We start from the raw sequence: 6,000 nt of genomic DNA, 5'->3' as shown, positions 1-6,000 counted from the left end.
TCTCTGTCCCAGCCTTCACATCTCTGAATAAAAACTCTCCCTATTCACAGAGAAATACTACCAATCCTGCAGACAGGTGATTATATACCTTCCTCACTCTCAACTCTGGACTTAATATTAAAATCTGCAAAAAATGTTTCACATCTCAGGAGTTGGCTCATTCTTATTCTGGGAGCATTTGATCCTACAAATGCCATATTTGTTGTGTTGCTTCTTTATTTTTTTTCTTCTTTTAAATATATAACATATAGTTGAACATTAACACTTTTCCTTTGCTGCAGTTATGTGTTGATGATTAATGTTGTTTGAATGAAAACTTAAGCCTCACTACACCATTAAACATGGTCCAAAGTGGGAAAACTGATCATATTTAATCTGATGATCAGATGCAGGTGTGGTGTGAAGGTGAGGGGGGAAAGGGATGGCTGTGCTGGAGTAATAAAAAAAATGATAAAACACTTTTCATTGTTTTACAACATTATGTAAAGCTGTAAGTTGGGGATTTGTGGAAGATGCTTGTGTAGATCAAGCAAGTACCGAACAATCAGGGTTATTATTTTGTCCTGGAAATGAGTCAAGCGGAGTGTGGGGCACTCTGTGCTGTAACATGCCACTGTTTGAAAACAGAATTAAATGTATGTTTATTCTTCTGTAAGCATTTAAGCCTGAGGGCTGGAGAGTACAATAATGAGCAACTGACAGTAGATGTAGATAGAACAAGTTCCTCAGCTCTCTCTGCAGTTTCTTCTTTCTGCTTGGGGATTGTGTGATTTCCTGCATCAGTTGACACAAGTCCTTAACAGACTGTCTTGTTATAACTCTGAAAAGGTCATCCCTATGTTTGCAGGCCTCTGTGGTGCGCAGCGGCATAACGTCGCAGACATAAGCAGGCGAAAGGTAAAAGTTAAGAGCAGGCATGCAAACAGGCTACAGTTCCCCTTCTTGTGCAGTTCTCTCCCCTTCCTGCAGAATTGTGGGTGCAACTGAACTCCCCAGCAGAGCACTGCTCTGACAGCTAACATTGCCCTATGTCACAGCGTGCACTGATTGTCTTATCTACCCATTTATCACAGTTGATTTGGACCCAACCTTGCCTGAAACCTGCATTCAGATTTTGTCCGGGTGACTTGGAATACGCAATGCTGAAATTGTTGAGCTTTTTTTTTTTTTTTTTTTTTCCAAATAGGGGATCCATTGCAAATGCATTCAAGGTTATTTTAACGCACAGAGATGCTTAATGTGTTTTCTGACTGCATTTCACTGGCCTGAGATAATCATGACAATTAGCCTGACACTATGGAATGGTAAGGGGCAGGACCGTAAATATTGGGCTCCACACACAGCGTCTCCTACACATGTACTGTCAGCAAAGTGACACAAAATTACATCCTAACAAGTGTACAGTTCTCCTGCCTCGGATCGTCTGAAGCGTTATCTCCCGTGAACTAGAAGAAATGCATGAGTGTGCAGGACGGGGTTGGCTTCACGAGGCTGTCCACACAAGCTGTTTGCACACAAACCAGCGCTGATGTCTTCTGTCAGCCCTCATTTCGGTAAACACTGACGTCTATGTGAGGAAGCGGAGTGACAGGTGCATGATTGAGGTACTTAAATGCAGACACTCTCAGCAACCGTTCCTTCTCCGGATCTCCCAGGGACGCCGCCGTTTTCCATCTTGACAATATATGCTTCAGCACTCTTCCATCCACCGAGACCATTTCATTGTCCTTTAATTGATGTATGACACCTTATCCAAGACTTAGTGCTAATCGTGCAATTATTTAATCAAATCACAATAATCATAAAAACATAATCACGTCACGAGGAAATCRTGACGAGGGAAGACCCATGGCATACTTGTTTGGCTCTCAGAGGCAGGGGTTTCGTCACCTTTCTAAAAGACGCTGCTTCAGGAACAGATTGGCTAAAACCAGATCTGTAGAAGATAAACATTAAATATGCATCCAGATCTTCTGCTTGGGCRAGTGGACTGAATTTGTATAAATGGCTAATGTGTTGCAGTGACGGCAAGCAACTAGATTGAGCGCTCATTACAAAATCTGCTCCATTGGCTATTAACACCCGCGAGGAAGCTTACCATGGGCCCCGTCACACGCTAGGGTTAAATTGACAGTAAGAAAGCATAAGTTTGYGTATGTGTGTGAGAGGGTGAATCAGTGTACAGGTGGATCGAAAAAATAAGTTAGAACGTTACAGGGTCGTTACTGCATTCYGGCTACAATTAAGCCATAAAATTGAAATTCTAAATTCATAACACAAGAGGAAACGTTTTTCAACCATTTGTACTCCTTTTGAGAATTTCAGCTTAAAATTAAGTTATTTCCAAAACTTTAATATTGCAATGAAAAATATGTAACACATCATTTTCAGTCTATTGCAATGTATTCCTGTGTTCTGTACAATAAAGGCAGTACTTTAAAGATTGTTTTTCATGAATTAATCAATACAWCGTAGCRTGMATGCAATCAGCCTGAGGCTCTGCTTAAGAAGCCCAGGGTGCTTCAATAGTGACTTACCAGTTGTCTGCAGTTCTGCTCTCTTTCGTATAATTCTTGACAACACTTCATAGATTCTCTTTGGGGTGAACGTTTTTGTGTTTGCTGGCCCATGGAGTTAAATAGTGATGTRAAATGTGTAATTTTGGCAGTGCAGATAAGTATAAGGTGCTGCAGAACAATGRTATAAGTATCTCCATAAAGCTTGCCAAGGTATCAGGAGATCTAAAATTTCCTGACCTCTATCTACCACATGTTTTCCTTCCACTCAATCTTCTATTATGCTTGAATAGAGAAAGCATATGCGAACAGACAGCTCCTTTAGCCTTTGTAACTTCTCCTCCTTGTAGAAGGTGCCAGTGTCCACAGCCCTTAACAGTGTGAGCCATAAGACTGTTTTACTGGTATGRTGTAAGTTAAATTTCCTGTAAAACCGAAATGCTCATTCTAACAAAGTCGTTATGCCAGATAAATGGACTTTAGGCTAGATGGGCCTCAGTTAGAAATGTTGCTTGTGCACATTTTTTCAACACAGTTTTTCCTTTCACCTAACTTTTTATTAATATGCCTGGATAGATTATTGAACAGAACATCCARCTGATTTGGGTATGACTTTTGAGGCGTATCCTCATTGTGGAGGGTGTCAKTGTCAACTGTCCAGTTAGCAATCTTAACCAATGTTGTGTAGACACAATATGGATGTTCAACATGAAATTATTTCCTTTTCACATCCTYCTTATCTGTCTTATATGACATTAAAGTTTTATTTGAAACATACTTTTGGATTTCCTTGAGATGTGAGTCACAATCCTCAAAGAAAAACAGGAACACTTGAACTCTCTCACCCTGTTTAGAATGAATCTATACGAGCTTCGCTTTTTGAACTGAAACAATGATGCACATAAATAAGCAAACTTTTCAGTGATACTCTCATTTATTGAGATGCACTTACATGTGTTCAGTAGAAATGTTTCTGGATCATCACATTGTGGGGCAGATAAAGGGCTGGCATGAACTGACAGTTTGGTTGACACAGGAGGTGAAGGAGGTCCAGGTGTCACGGCGCACACAAGGCGAACAAAACATCTCTATAGATTCTCACCGGGGACACCGTCCTCTGTACTTATCACACTCACCGCCCGCATTAGGCAACAATCCTGCTGATAAAAGCGTTGACCATTTACCCAGATGGCTCTTTAATAGAGGAGAATCATATGTGGGATAATATTAGGCACACACTTCAAAACTGCAGCCGTCTGCACTGTCATGTTGCCTGCCTCGTATTTTCTCTCCTGATGGCCTGCTGAACAGCTGATCTGAAGAAAAAAAAAAAAAAAAAAAGCTCATGCCAATTTTACAGGGTGAGTCAAGGGGCTCCCCACACCCGCAGCTGCAGGGATGTTGTCAAAAGAACACAATTTAATAAACCTGGCCGYGACACCTGCGCATGCTCCCATTCTTTCTTTCGTTCCTTCAATATCTCGCGGTGTTCTCTCTCTCTATATATCTCTGTCTCACACACCTGCCAAAGTGAAGGATTTGCGTGCATTACACATAGCACATTGAACACGCCAATCACCTCGCAGCGCAGGTGTCCGTGTGTCGTCTGCGTTCCTTTGGCAATTAACCGCGCGCCAAAAATACTCTCAGACTTGCAGCTTCCGGATGCTAAAGTGGGGACAAACGTCACGACGGGCTGTTCCATCATTTACGTGCCAGAATCACTTAGTTTTCAATTAACATGAGCAAATGACTAATGCAAGGCCTTTTAAAAATCATTTAAAATGTATCCCTCAACGATTCATCATTCAGCGCAGATGAATGCGGAGCGCCTTACCTTCCGCAAATTAATTCCAAGAAGAACAATGAGATGTCATATTTTATGAGCTAAAACACACAGTGACAAACAGTTAATGCAACCTCTGTTTCAAATTGTTCGCACTGCGAGGCTGCGAGTCTGTGAAGCTGAGGCAAAGTCAAACACTCTTTCACTCAAAATGATTTAGACTGAAAGTACAGAGAGAGAGAGGGAGAAAGACCAAGGTAGAGAGAGAGAGAGAGAGAGAGAGAGAGAGAGAGAGAGAGGTGTTGACATGAAGTCTGTTTACTTCTTGGTGTCCCATCTGTAAAGATTCTGTCCACGGAGACCTCATACAGGGTGAGGGGACCCCTATTCATCTCCTCCCAAATGGGATAGCATCCTCCAGGGGAGAGGGGTGACGCAGTTGCTGCCAAGCCGATGGGGAAGTCCTTTTGCTGATAATAGCAGTCGACGGGGGGAACAACCTCAGCAGGCACGGGGCCAGACAACTGTCAATCACAGTACCTCTCTTCTTTTCTTTCTTTTTTTTCTTTCACTTTTTGGTCACCACTGCTTCTCCTCTGTAGCCCTGTCTCTCTCTCTCTCCTTCTCTCTATCCCTGTCTTCCAACTCTTTCCCCCCCTCAGTCACAGTGTGCTCACTGAAAAATAATTCTGGACCAAATCAGCAGCCTGGAGATCCTCACAGTGAACATAACAGGCTCAATGTTCTGGCACGGGCTCGTCAAACAAACCCAAGACGAGCATCACTTCCAGATGCGGAGAGGTGAACACCAGGAGGGTGCTTACAGGGTGATCAGCATGGACAACAAAGAATAAACYTGAATAATAATTTGAAATTCTTCCCTGAAAGTGTGCACTTGACAGAAAAAAACGTAACAATTGCCGATCCCCGTTTGGTTACCTGAGTAGTAATTAGCGTGCTGATAATTACTCAAAWGTGGAATAGCATGAAACATTGCTATGAGCATCTCCCTTTTCAGTTTGTGTAATTTGTACCCATCGTTCAGTCGCAAATGGCAAAAAAATATAACAAACAAACAAAACTGTGTGGAGGAAATAAATCTACAGTGTAAGCACTGAAGTGATAAGAGATAACCTGAGTAAACAAAAAAAGCTGTTTTCAAAGAATGCTTTTTTTTTTTAAMAAGTTGAAAAAAGGTACCAAGAAGAACCCCACCCTGTGGGGAAAATATAATTACTGATTGTGCTAACTCACCCACACAGGAGCGTTTTCAAACATGATGTGCCCATTTAGGTCATGCAACAGACTCTCAATTGGATTTAGGWCTGGACATTGACTAGGCCACTTCAAAACTTTCATTTTTTGGTTTGTTGGAGCCATTTGCTGTTGAGCTAGATAATGTGAGTTGAACAAAAGTTGGATTAGTGTGAATTGGATCAATGTCCTGCTGCATAATCCAAGTATTCTTGAGGGTAACCTAACAGACTGAGGCCAGGGTTTTGTCTGTAAAGATTTTCTGGCAGAGATCATAGTTCATTGTTTCATCGTTTACACTTCCAGGTCCCGAAGCAGCAAAGCCGCCTCAGACCATCCTGTTTTTACCACAGTGTTTGATTGTTAGTGGGATTTTTTTAATTTGAATTTTTGTTTTAGCTTAATGCCAAGTGGAATAGGTTGCAAACCTTTTAACATGCCTAC

Source organism: Poecilia reticulata, linkage group LG3, assembly GCF_000633615.1.
Source record: "Poecilia reticulata strain Guanapo linkage group LG3, Guppy_female_1.0+MT, whole genome shotgun sequence".
In the NCBI taxonomy this organism is placed as follows: Eukaryota; Metazoa; Chordata; class Actinopteri; order Cyprinodontiformes; family Poeciliidae; genus Poecilia; species Poecilia reticulata.
This window is presented reverse-complemented; position numbering follows the sequence as displayed.